Source organism: Prunus persica, chromosome G2 (assembly GCF_000346465.2).
Source record: "Prunus persica cultivar Lovell chromosome G2, Prunus_persica_NCBIv2, whole genome shotgun sequence".
Taxonomy (NCBI): Eukaryota; Viridiplantae; Streptophyta; class Magnoliopsida; order Rosales; family Rosaceae; genus Prunus; species Prunus persica.
In genome coordinates this window covers 14,066,239-14,080,381 of record NC_034010.1, presented here as the reverse complement: position 1 = coordinate 14,080,381, position 14,143 = coordinate 14,066,239, and the positions used below count along the sequence as shown (strand labels likewise).

General features: G+C 40.6%; 1 long non-coding RNA gene across 1 annotated transcript; it reads left to right on the top strand.

The window, feature by feature from the left end:
* LOC109947159 lies at nt 6,638-7,481 on the top strand. Its single transcript, XR_002270116.1, has 2 exons — nt 6,638-6,932; nt 7,264-7,481. It is a non-coding gene; the product is annotated as an uncharacterized LOC109947159 (long non-coding RNA).

The following is a 14,143-nucleotide window of genomic DNA, read 5'->3' as shown; positions in this document are numbered from 1 at the left end:
AACAGGATCAAATCCCAACTCATCGTCATAATCATCTGGATCCCCCACGAACTGGTACTCAAGGAGCTGCTGACCTTGGACCCAACTGTATCTAAATTGCCTGGCCATCTCGACCTTGATTTGCTTAGTGTTGGCCTGATACTCCTTGTCCTTATCGCGTTATACATCCACTAATTCATGCTTAAGGCGATCAACCTCAATCAGTGTAGTGCTTTGGCTGCTTCTCAAGCTCTGTAGCTATCCCCGTTGCTGTTAAAGCTCAGTTTCATATTCCTTGATGCGCTTCCCACTGAGCTCGAGGGTCGCCGCCTTTTCACATATCTCGTGACTCATAGCCTAGAACTTTTCCATTTGTGCGTTGTGAATCCCAACCATTTGCACAAACCCTAAACATTATCGTACTGCACTTAAGTAGTGTGATTGGTAGCCCTACATCTGTTCGTCAGTCATGGTCATGAAGTCATTCTCACCCAGTGAGCTAGTAGGAGTGGGAACACGAGGGACTTGCAGAGGTCGGGAAGGAGTACTCGAGGCGGATGCAGCATTGGGCGAACTCAAACCCAAAATGATATGCGGAGTACGACGAGACTTCTTTGCAGACCTGGAGTGCTCAGTCTTTTTTCCCGATCTCCTTTCCCTACGAGCCGAGACTGATAGTGAATTTGACGCCTACATATCTGAATGATCAGACTCAGACTCGGATGCGTAGTCTTTGGAGCTGCTGTGCTAAGCTAACTCAGCCTCCTTTTCTTGAACATTGGCCCGGATAAGGGACGCCGAATCCTGAATGCAACAAAGCTTGATGTCGACAGAGCAAATGTTCTTGAAAATATCTTTTCCGTGCAGGTTCAAATCAGCCAAAATGAATGGGAAGTAAATCGATGTGGGACGAGCAATGGAGATAGGGATAAGAGTCGCAGGGTCGACGAAGCGAGTGATATACCACCTCTGACTTGCCAAGTTCTCCTCCAATCAAGCAATCCGGTCCTCAGGAATGATGTTCCTTTTGTCCAAAGGAAGCGCTGCCAAGAGAAAAAGTTAGTTGGACTCGCAAAAACAAAATAAATTATATTCAAAAGGCATAAATCATTATACCAGGTTTTGAGCCAAACACCGATGGGATAAGCATGTGAGACATCTCAGGCGCCGCCTACTCCCCAGTAATTAAGAGAGGTTGGTTTTTCCAATACTTGGTGGAAGTGGGTTTATAAGAAAATATCTTTTTACCAGACCCATGCGTAAAAAAGAAATAGTGACTTTCACCCCTAACACAAGCTAAGTCGTGGAGGTAGATGAAATCCTTAAAGCTAAGGGACACATCCCACTTCAATCCAACGGCTAGAAAACTGGATATGAGGAGATAAGAATTTGGGTTCAGTTGCATGGAGTGAAGACCTAAGAAGAACAAAAGCATATGAAAAAATAGATGAAGTGGAAACCTAACGTACTCTAAATGGACAAGAGAAAGAATTAAGGAGCCCTCAGGGATGCAGTACCAGTGTACATGTCCGACCCCAAAGGAAGACGATCGATCCCCACATTGTCGGAAACACATCCTTCCGTGCGAGCCTTAAGGATCTCGTAGCCCGATGGGGCATCGTTAGACTTGGGCCAAATCTTGTGCCTCTACATGAAAATAGTAAATATGGAAATAATACTTACTGGGTTGTAGCAAGAACGAGAGCCCTCCGACTGAATTTTCAAATGCACAGAATGCTTTCTTTTCCCTTCACGCTTAAAGCCTATCTGAGGAACAAAAGGAAAATATGAACGGTTTTGTGAATAAAATGTATTTCTATCGCCCGACCTTTTATACCAGAAGGCGTGAGCATTAGAGAAAAATATATCACAAAAAGTCATGAGGAGAAGTTCTTTTCAAAAGTAAGACTTGATACGGCCAAATCATATATTCACCTTAGGCTGTCGCAACAAAGGTCTAGTCTAATATGACCAATCAAAGCTATTCTACCCAACGCATGCGTTCCCCTGACAAAAAGCTTAATGAACTTTTGGACAGACAAAAAGACAAAGAAATGCGATAGGTTTAAGCAATAAATGGTGCCAGATAATGAGTACCATCTACGGAGCTAGGCTTATTCTCTTCCTCACGCAAAGACTAAGTTATAGACCACCTGGGATCGGCTAAAGTGAGAGGGAAAAATCTAAAGGAGCTGGGGTCCACCAGGTTGGTTAAAAAGCCAAGAGAAAAATTCAAGATTTCTCTTGGGGCCCACCGGATTGCATAGTATAAGCCAAAGTGCATGATATAAAGCGTTGTATGTGAAGATAAGGGCAAGGACAAGGGTGCATGAAAAAGCAGCGTGCATGGATGAGAGGCATTATTTACTTGGGTTTGGCCAGCAGACCAAAAAAAAAAAAACACAAACGAACAAATAAACCCAAGTCATGGACCACCTGGAATCAACTGAAAAACCAAAGGCACTGGGGTCCAAGGGGTCAATTAAAGTGCAAGCACACCCAAAAAGAAAAATTCTAAACTTGTAGGTCATTCGGTGTCGGTTGAAAGAGCAAAGTGAAAGACCAAAGGCGCTGGGGTTCACGTGGTCAGCTCAAGCGCAAGAAGAAACCCAATTTGGGATCGGCTAGCAAAGAGAAGAGCAGAGAGCATGGCCCCCCCACATCATTTGAAGCACAAGGAGAAAGCTCATTTGGGGATCACGGGATCGGCTGAAATGCAAAACTCCCAAGGGTCCACTCCATGCGAGTTGGCGTTGGGCATGCAACAAGGGGATTGGCTGTGGGTTTGCACTCTGCAGCGTGTAGGCCCATATTTGAGTGGGTTTGGCAATAATATAGTTGTTTATTCGGACTTAGCAAGTCCAAGCGAGGAAGACGAATTGTTCGTTCGGTTTCAGCCATGAACCCCTCAAGACATTATAGGCTCAATCTGGAGGAATTCAAATCTAAACCAAATTATTTTTCCCTCTACCAATGAAGCGTGTAGAGAGAGAAAAAGGGGGGCATTGTGGGGACCAAAACCCACGTAGCATGACCTAGCCCTGTGGGGACTAAATCCCACGCAGCATGACCTAACCCGTATGCCATGATTAAAAGACGTGGAGCAGTCGAGCTTCCCTCCCACCAAAGAAGTGTGAAGCATGTAAGACATAGTCTGATCATCCCATGATCGGGGAGTGGAGGATGAGAAATTCAATTGAGCACTAAGAGTTCGCTACACAAACGCTGACTTGAGCGTTGGAGTGGCTTTTGCAGGTATTCACCCCATTTCCATCGTTCATTCTCGGAAACGCGATCCAGAGTTCTTTTCAACCAAGGAAGTGTTTGGACTTCAGTCAAGAACTTGTGGAGATATTTCTTCCTGAAAGAAATCCTGCTCTAACACCTCTTATTATCTGCATAGGAATATCTACTTGGTTTGAAGACTTTGTAATCCTCTAGAAATCTTTCAATTTTTAATCGATTATCGTTTTCCTTTATATCATAGCTCTAGACCTGATAGACTGCAACAACCAGTAGTAAGAGGATGAATGAACCCATGGTTGCACCTACAAAACAATCATTAAAAAGTAAATATGTATCCCCAGTCTTCTAGACATGACACAGCAAAATAATCAGTCAGGTGACTCACTGATAGCCGCTAATTTCGTTGCTGCACCTGTTAAAGCCTGTTAAAGATAATGACACAAATCGGATCGTCATGTTTGTGAAATTCATTTATGCATATTGCCTCCTGGGCAACATCCTCTGAATAATTTCCGGCACTTTACAAGATGTGTAAAAATTTGAGCAAGAAATATGTGAAGCAAAATATGTACTGTTGACTTTGCTTTCTTCAAGTCAACGCATTCAATTTCAACTCTGGTGCCATTGTTTTTCAGCATACACTTCTTGCCTCCTGCTTCACATTCTGTGCAATTTGGTGTAGACCATCTCAAAACACTAAGAGACCTGTCTAAATCAAAAATTGGAACTGATAAAACATTATGCATCTTGTGCAAGACTGGAGGTTATCAATTTCAGGGTAATCATAAACGGCATAGATTTTATTGCCAAGGTTGCCGAGGCAGGGGCCATTTAGAACTGGCCATCTTTCAAGAACAGAAGAAGAACAATTGAATAAGGTAATGTTCATGACTCTTTTGAAAAGTGGAATGGAAAGATTGACATGTTGAGGATTTCTGAAACTTTTACCAGCAGGCAATTATCTGGGTCGTACAGATAGATTTGCTGATGACAGAGAATTTGACTGGAATTGGCAGCTCAAGAACCGTCTGATGTCTCTCATTGCAAGACACAGCAAACCCAGGATAGCCACGGTGATCTGGTTGCCTATCTTTGAGGCTGAAAGGGAAATGGAAAGGCGGTCCTTTATCCCCACACTTCAATTCTTTGCAGGTATTTTGTGTTTCTCCCAGAACTTTGGAGAAAGCCATTAACAATATGCAACAGGAAGAGATGAGCATTTGCTGCATTTCTGAGGTGTTAATGCCCCATGGAAATCTTCTAAGCATAAAAAAAAGGTGGTCGCATCTGTATCTGATATGTTTGGATGGATTGTTTGGCCAATAAATCTGACCTTTTTTCAATAATATGACACTTCTGAATCTTATTGGAATGGCTTTGTTAATTATGATTCCCTATTTACTGCTATTCACACTTCCTCCCTGTTTGTTCAGAGAAATTATTATTTGGTACTGGAATACAGTTACATGATACTATAATCTGTTCACGTGTTATAATATGGGTGGTCGATATGGTTGATATTAATCAATAAATATGTACTTATATCATAACACGTGAACGAGGTATATCACGCGATTGTACTCTACTACCACACTATAATTACTTGTCCTGCATCCATATTTTGTTATTTAATAACACTAATAGATGGACTGCACTATGGCATTCTACGAATCGGTGTCCCATACTTTTTGGCATGTTGGAGAAAAAAAAAAGTTGAAAGAAAAAAATGTGGAATAAGTAGCATTTTCTTGTAGAAACAGTATGAACGCATTTAAACCATGAAGAAACAATTCATCACTTTGACCAAAACAAAACCAAGTTGAAGCAACTAATTCCACATTTTGACTTGGAAAGTAGAGGAGCACTTAACTTCAAAACGTTTTGATTACGGCGAAGTCCCCATTTAAGATCCAAATAATTGAACAAAGCTTCAGAGAAAATACCGTCTACTTTTAATGCCGGTCTTCATAGCTTGCTCTCTCAATGCTGTTTTGACTTGTTAATCCAGATATAAATTAGTTCTAGTTTGAATGGTAGCCTTAAAACTATTAGACTTGTCAAACAAAAACCTAGCTACCTAGCTCTAGCCTCTGAGATCTCCATGGAAGGTAGAAGAGCCTTGTGTTGGAGGTTTGCAATTGTAGGCTTTCTTGTTATTGGCTTAATATTTGGTGAAACTTGTAACGCCAAGGCGTGTTCTCCTTCTTCCTGCTGCAACATCCATAACATAAGCTAATACCCTTTTCGGCTGAAAGACGACCTCAAAAACTGCGGCAATTTAGCCTACAATCTGTCTTGTGAGAACAGCGTTAGTGTTGCAACTAGATTCTGCAAAATTCCACATAAATAGTCAATCAACTACAATAACAACACAATTTGAGTCGTAGATCATGGCTTTCAGAAGAACAATTGCTCCTCCATTCCTCTCTATTCTTTGTCATCTGATTCCATAAATGCTCGATATCCATATAGTGTTTATGGCTATGAATATAGTAGCATGGACAGAATATGGATTTCAAGAGCTGTAACTTTCATCAAGTGCGTTAATCCAGTGAATTCATCTCTCTATGTGGACACTGCTCCATGCATGAATAGCACTACTGGGGGCGCTACTTCTTTGTCCCAACAACGTATAGCTACGTCGTCATGGGCCCAACAGTTGCATGGGATTTGGAGGAGGGGTGCAGTGTAAGGTGGACGGCTATGGCTTCCTTGAATGAAAACCACCGAAACGCTTGTTATAGTAGCATACACAATGCTCTAGTCTACGTCTTTGAGCTTCAGTACAGCACGTACAGGTATGTGAATACACACACACCAAGTCTTTATCCAACTCACTCTCGCATAGAATGACCTCCACTTGGTTCTATAATCTTGAGGGTATTTAATTATGGATTTTAATAGGGGTGGGCATTGGAACCGCAAAACCGCAAAACCGAACCAAACCAATTCGAAAAAAACCGAAAAAAATCGTGTTGACCAAAAAAGTCAAAAACCGAGACAAATCCAAACCGAACCGGTTCAGACCGGTTTCGGTTCCGGTTTTTCACCCTAAGAAACCGGTCCAATCCGAACCGGTCCAATATAATTAATTTTTTATATTTTTATATTATATTAATATTTATATTTAAAATATCAAATTTTGTAGGCCCAAACCCAACTATTTCATTATACTAACAAAAAGCCCAAATTTCCCAAGTCCATTGCCCAAGTCCAACAAGCCATATTTTAATATCCTAAACCTAATCACATCAAATCTCACTTCACTCTCTCTGACGCACTCTCTCTTTTCCTCTTAGATTTTTTTAACTCTCTTTTTCTTTCTTTCTTTTCTCTTCCGCCTCTTTTCCTCTAGGTTCTTCAACTTCTTTTTACTTCTTTCTTTCTTCACTCTTCTGCCTCTTTTCCTCTCAGTTTTTTTTTTTCTTCTTTCTCTCTTATTCTTTCTCCTCTCAATTCGTCTCCATTTTTTCCCCTCTCTTTCTCTGATTTTTTGTTACTCTGATTTTTTTCTTCTTGGTTTTATGTTTCTCTCTCTCCCTCTATATCTCTTTCTTTGCAACTCTGTTATTCTATTTCTCTTTTTTTTCTCTCTTCATTTTTTGTTTCTCTGTACATATATGTGTTCATCTTGTAGATCTGGGTGAAGTTCTTGGAGATCTGGGTTAAGTTCTTGTAGATCTGGGTAAAGAGCCCGTTCAAAGCACGTCAGCGTCACTTATCTCCCCAATCCTTGTGAAGATATGTATTTTTTTTTTGTCAACAATCCATTTTGGTGCTTTTATATGGTATTGATATTTTCTATGATTTTGGGCTGATGATGTTATTGAGGTCTGATTCTCTTTTTTTTTCTTTTTTTTTTCTTTCAATTTTTTCCTGTTGTGTTTTGACAAACATGTTCTCTATTCCTGATATCATTCCTCAGTGGCAAAATTTTTGAACGTTGTTGTAAATTTTAGACGGGAGAAAAGCTCATTCATAACTCAGAAAAAGAAAATAAAGTTACAACAACTGACAATTTGTTGCTCTTTGAAACAGGTACTGAAGTAGCATGGATAAAAAGAAAGACTGAAGATGTTGCAGAACATTGAATATGTTCTATTTCTGTAATTTGTTTGTAATTAAATTTGTTTATTTTGTTTTGTTTTTAGGTTGTAAGTTTTATTTTAATGCTTGATATTTGTTGTTTTGTCAATTAGCAGTGCATGGATGTGAATTGGGCCAATCGGTAATAATTAGGCCCAAAAGGTTTTAAATATCAATTGGGCTGAAACTTAAAAAAAATTTAAGAACAAAAAAAAAAATCAATTAAGATGTGTGTCGGCCCAAACCGTAAAAACCGGAACCGAACCGGATCAAAATGGGTTCGGGTTGGTCCGGTTTTCTCAAGCATTTTAGTAAAAATCTGAACCGGACCGGATCGGTGAATAGTACCGGTTTCGGTTTTAAATTAATGTAGAAACCAGTCCAAACCGGACCGTGCCCACCCCTAGATTTTAACACGATCAATTTAATTACATAATTTTTTTATTGTTAATAAACGCAGTGGAAATTAGTAATGGGAATGATTCTAATTCCCATCTGCTAGTAAACAGACGGAAAAAAGGAACTTTAATGATCCAATACCCATTCCCGATAGTGAAGATGATGGTCCATCCCTCTTTAGTGAAGAAGACACATGGAGATGAATGTGGTGGGTGGCCCAAGATGGATTACTAAACGAGCATTGAAAATTACTTCAAAAAAAAAAAAACGAGTATTGAAATTATTATAATTCCTTAATTCGTAGTGTTTACAAACAAATATTAGAATTATTCAAATTTTTGACTTCCTGCATGGATAAGAAATAAATAATTATAAGTTGGCTCCATATTAAAATTCATAATCATGTGCCCATAAAACTAGAAATTGGATCGTCTGGGAAGCGTAATTGATCCAATTTCAATTTCTTTAGGATACATATTTTGAACAAATAATATATTGACATTATGATTTTAAAAGTATTTAAAAGTTTCATAGTATCCAGTTGTGACTATTAAAAAGTATTTAAAAGTTGGCGGTATCTAAAAAGTTCATGACTTTTAAAAAAAAACTTAGTCGATGAATGACTTTCGTATACTTTTAAGGCTAATTGTTAATTTACTAGTGACTTATATCAATTCTATGAAAGTATTTAAGAATTTGTCAACTCTATGAAAATCACTCAGCTAATTACCCAAAGTCTTTATAAATATGGATTGAAAACATCCCCCACAAAATTTAAACACTTAGGATATGTGACTTTGTACCTAAATGGATAGCAAATAATGTACCAAACTTCGAATAAAAAAACTTATTACTAGAAATTGGTACCTACCAAAAACTTATTTTAGAGTTAGTTTCAATTTGGTACCATGCAGTTGTATGTTTAGGACATGTTTGTCCTTGCATTTTTAATTTTAACAATGAGAAACCTCCATAGTGAAATTAGATGTTGACGTGTCATTTGTGGGTTTACTTTTTTAACTTGTCTAATGAAATATGAATAAATTTTTTTTCAAAATTAAGAAATAATATTAAAATATTAAAATAATAATAATTATTGATTATTGAAGCGACACTTCAAACATTCAACCCTCAAATGATATGCCCCCATCATTATAGAAACAGTTGTGTTTGTGCATCCAAACGACGCATTGTTTTTCCCCTCTCTACACTCAGCTAAACCACTAAAAGGTGCTCTTAGCTGAAAATCGGCCATTTTTCGAATCATGGTCGCCCCTGTGCAAGCAACCTCAGTGGAAGAGAATGTAGTTCCCCTGACCAAGGACTTGGGGCTCCTATGTGATGCTCAACCAAATAAGCTCTTTTTGGCATGACCGATTTTATCACGACCAAGTGAAGTCTTTGACCAGTGGGCTTCTGGTAATACCAAAGGAGGCCAAAAAAGTTGTGACTTTCCACGCCTAAGGAGGCCCTCAGGATATAAAAAGCCAACCAAGCCCATTTCAGTCATGATGTCAGTTCCAATAGGATGATCCATGGACCTTACGGCCCTCGGAGCGCCCAGCGCCTAGGTGCTTCGTCAAATACACTAAAAATCTGGACTCGCCTACTACTCTGCCACCATTTCCTTGACCACAGTACTCAATTCTCTCACCAACGGACGAGAAACAATAGTGGACCAACAATGGAAGACCAAGAAATAACTAGAAACACAAGACACAAGCAATAACACGCATGGAAAGTCGGGGCAAGTAACTCACTTAAAATACTGACGACGGAGAAATGACACGAATAACAAGAAGTAAGAATTGGTAGAGAAATTTAGAAGAGGTTCTCGCTTAGAAATTCATAAGGCGGAAATGAAGTTTCTGGGCCTAAGTGTTTCTATTTATACACAATAAGGTGGAACGATGTGCCCATTGACGACTTCTGCACCTAAGAAGGCCCTCAGGATATAAAAGGTCGACCATACCCATTTCACTCATGATGTCAGTTCCAAAAGGATGATGTGTGGACCTCACTGCCTTCGGAGCGCGCAACGCTTAGGTGCTTCGTCAGATACACTAAAAAGCTGGACTCGCCTACTACTCTACCACCATTTCTTTGACCACAATACTCAATTCCCTCACCAACGGACCAGAAACAATAGTGGAATATCAATAGAAGACCTAAAAGGAATCAGAAACACAAGACACAAGTAATAACACTCATGAAAAGTCACGATAAGTAGCTTACTTAAAATATTGACGACGAAGAAATGACACGAATGACAACAAGTAAGAATCGGTAGAGAAATTTAGAAGAGGTTCTCACTCAGAAAGTCAGAAGGCGGAAATGAAATTTCTTTGCCTAAGTGTTTCTAATTGTACACAAGAGCACAAGAAGGTGGAATAGTGTGCTCGTTGATGAAAGTCAGACAAATGGACACATGAGACTGAGGTGATTGTTGAATGCTTCAGACTTTGAACTTTCCGTGCCTAAGGAGGATCTCAGGATATAAAAGGCCGACCAAGCCCATTTCACTCATAATGTCGATTTCGAAAGGATGATGCGTGGACCTCACTGCCCTCGGAGCACCCAATGCCTAAGTGTTTCTATTTGTACACAAGAAGTTGGACAATGTGCCCGTTGATGAAAGTCGGACAAGTGGACACAGGAGATTGAGGTGATTGTTGAATGCTTCAGACATCAAACTTTCCACGCCTAAAGAGGCGCTCAGGATATAAAAGGCCAACCAAGCCCATTTCACTCATAATGTCGGTTTCGAAAGGATGATGCGTGGACCTCACCGCCCTTAGGACACCCAATGCCTAAGTGTTTCTATTTGTACACAAAAAGGTGGAATGGTGTGCCCATTGATGAAAGTTGGACAAGTGGACACAAGGAGACTAAGGTGATTGTTGAATGCTTCAGACATCGAACTCTCAAATGACGTGCCCTTATCATGATGAAAGCAGTCGTGCCTGCACAGCCAAACAACACATTGTTTCTCCCCCTCTCTATACGTGGCAAAAGTCCTCGATCAACGGGACTACATAAGGACTTGGGGGGCTTCTGTTGATACCAAATACGAAGAGGGCTTGCCAAAAAGAGTCCAATAACTACCCATAATGAGGCCCAAATAGGCCTTCATCCACGCCTCATAAGGTGCATGTGATAAAAAGGTTGACCATGCCCATTTCACTCATGCAGTCTATCCCTAAGGAATGATTCACGGAGCACACGCTTTGAATACTTGGGTGCTTCACCTAGAAATCCATATGCTGCTCACTTGAAAGGACCAATTATCCCAGAATATTTTGTTGAAAATTGATTCCCCCAAAAGAAGAGACACATGTCTGCCTGCTACTGACCAACCACCGAGAAGGTGTCACATCACTAACGAACCTTCACTCCAACGACGAAACAACGCAAGAATAGAAGCCATATTCTCAAGTATAAAATAGGTGTACTTTTCATAAAGGTAATATAAATTTCCTCCATTTTGAGTACACTACTTTTCATACCTTCTTGTAAGGAAGCACTAAGTTAGGCATTGGAGGGTGGATAATGGCTCTCTCACTACCATTTTGTAGTGACCATTCCTTGTCTTCTTGTAGTAATTGGCAGGTAGAATCTCACCCTTACTTGGCCACTCCAAGTAACACCAAAAATACATCTTCAAACACCCAAGTCAGCTGAAGAACGCTATCAAGAGAGAATTGACTGAGGTTGACTTCAACCTAATTGCTTGTGCGAAATTCACGCATCAGTAATGCACATTCTCATTCCTAAATTGTGAGGCTTATATTGATGATTTGGGAATCAATTTTGATACATTAAATCAAATGGCATTCTCAAACAAGTGGGTTTTGTCTTGAGCTGCAACTCTCAAGCAATCAGATTTTGATCTCTTTCTTACGCTTGGATGGGCCACTTGGACGCTTGGAATAGTAAAATAATTTAGCAAAAGGACATTACCCCAACTATTGTTTGTCATGAAGTTGCTGTGTAGTTAAAAGAATTTATGCGAATGAACTCAACAGATAGAGGTGCTGCTCTCCATCATTTGAACACATAGTTGTGGAACAAGACTGCATTTGGTAGTCTCAAAATCAATATGGATGGGGTTTGGAAGTCAGGTGGCATGGAAAGGGGGAGTGGAGATAGTGGTTCACAATTCAGATGGGCACTTTGTCACAGGTCAAACAATACACAATGATCATGTTTTTTCGACCCTCTAGGTGGAGGCAATGGCATCTAGGCCCAATGTAGCCTTGGCGGTGGAAAGAGGTTTAAGTAATGTAATTTTTTAGAGTGATTCTCTTATTGTCTTGGCTCTAAAGAGTCCCTTTGTTGATATGTCCTTTGTTAGTCCTGTGATGAAGGACCCAAGAGCTTGCTATCTGTAACGACCCGGTCCTAAATAAATTGGTAAATATTATTTTATTCAGATAAAAGACCATTTTGCCCCTAGAATATTTTATTAGGTTTAAAGTTGACTTTTTGGGAATTTCAACTATACCGTTGCATAGAGCATGGCGAGATGAGTTCATAGACACGTGGTGAGTTCGAATCAAAGTTGTAACGAGTGAGATACGATCAAAATACCCTCAGTGGCATAACCGTAATTTTGGCAAAAAGGGTTTGATAACATCTATTTCTCTCTCTCTCTCTCTCTCCCCCCCCCCCCCCGCATAGTCTCTCTTTCTCCTCTTTCTCGAGACGGCAGTGACAGCCGGCCACGTTTTGGCCGGCGTGTTCTCGTCCGACCACCAAAGCTGATGGGGCCGGTAAAAAATGACCGGGCCACCGTCCTCTTCCAACCCCAGCCAGATCCCACTGTTTGCCGTCGTGATCTCGCCGGAAAATGGAGAAGAAGCGGTTGGTTTTCGCTCGAACTTCTTCGACTTCGTTCTCCTTCCTTCGGCCACCAATTTCGATGAATGAGGTACGATTTCTCACCTATTCTTCATGCTATAGCTACCTGTTGTGTATGAATTGGACGATATTCGTGTTTAGAAACTTCAATTAGAATTTAAGTTTTGGCCGAATTTCAAAGTGAAATTTTGGCCACTTCCGCTAGTTTTTCGGGGTATGTCCAATGAACAAAAGTGACTCCAAATAGGGTGTTAAACTTAAGGTAGGAGCCTTGAGTCGTGATTTTGAGTTTTATGGGCGAAGCATTATCCCTTTGGGCACCCACGCCCTGCCAAAGCGTGTGGCGGCCCGTGGGCACTATAGAAAAGGGGCATTTTGTCCCGACGCGATCCCCTTGATGTCATGAGCACGTAGGTGTGCTCGGATTCCAATTTGGTTATCGTTTGATCGTCGATCAAATTTCACCTATTATGTGTTATCCGGGTTCGATAGATTTGAACCGTTGGATAGTCTTGAATTCTGTATATGTTAATTTAGACACTTCTAGGATCGTGTAGGAATTCACGGATCGTGAATCGGAGCTCCGGATATTCCGATTTAATAACTTAAAGTTTATGCTTTATAATAACCGTCCGATCGTGCGATCGTAAGCGATCCGACCGTCCGATCCGGACCAAACTTGTAGGAGGTGTATCCTAAACCTCGTAGAACCTATAGGAACTCTCGGATAGTAAAACGAAGGTCTTGGGCCCCGTGGGCCCGTTTGACCAAGTATGGGGTATTTTGACTCTTGGTTGACCGCGAGTCTTCAGGATAGTTTCACCTTCCCAAGAGGACTAAAATGACCGTAGAGACAGGTCTTGAGCGTTGTCGAGTTATGTTGATTAAGTGGGACTAGGATATTAATTTATTATTTTAAATTGGGGGAATATCAGATGCTATATTGTGGTTGAGATTTATACAATATTGGAAATTATTATATATATATATATATTATAAATATAAAGATGTTTGATTACACTGTGTAAGGACCATCCTATGATTGTTAGGTCCCACGTGGCGTATGATTTTTCGGCGTGAGAACAAACCTCATACGTGGCGTTGGATGTTCCGGCGTATAGGGAGATGATATGATTGTTAGGTCACACGTGGCGTAGGATTTTCCGACGGGCTGACAGACCCCATACGTGGCGTTAGATGTTCCGGTGTAGGGGGAGATTTTATGATTATTAGGTCTCACGTGGCGTTGAATTTTTCGGCATTGAGACAGACCTTATACGTGGCGTTGGATGTTCTGGCGTATAGGGAGATTATGTAATTGTTAGGTCCCACGTGCGTAGGATTTTTCGGCGTGAGGACAGACCCCATACGTGGCGTTGGATGTTCCGGCGTATGGGGAGATGATATGATTGTTAGTTCATACGTGGCGTAGGATTTTCCGATGTGTTGACAGACCCCATACATGACTTTGGATGTTCCGGCGTATGGGAAATTATGTAATTATTAGGTCTCACACGTGTCGTGGGATTCTTCCGGCGTGTGAGACAGGCCCCATATGTGATGTTGGATTTTC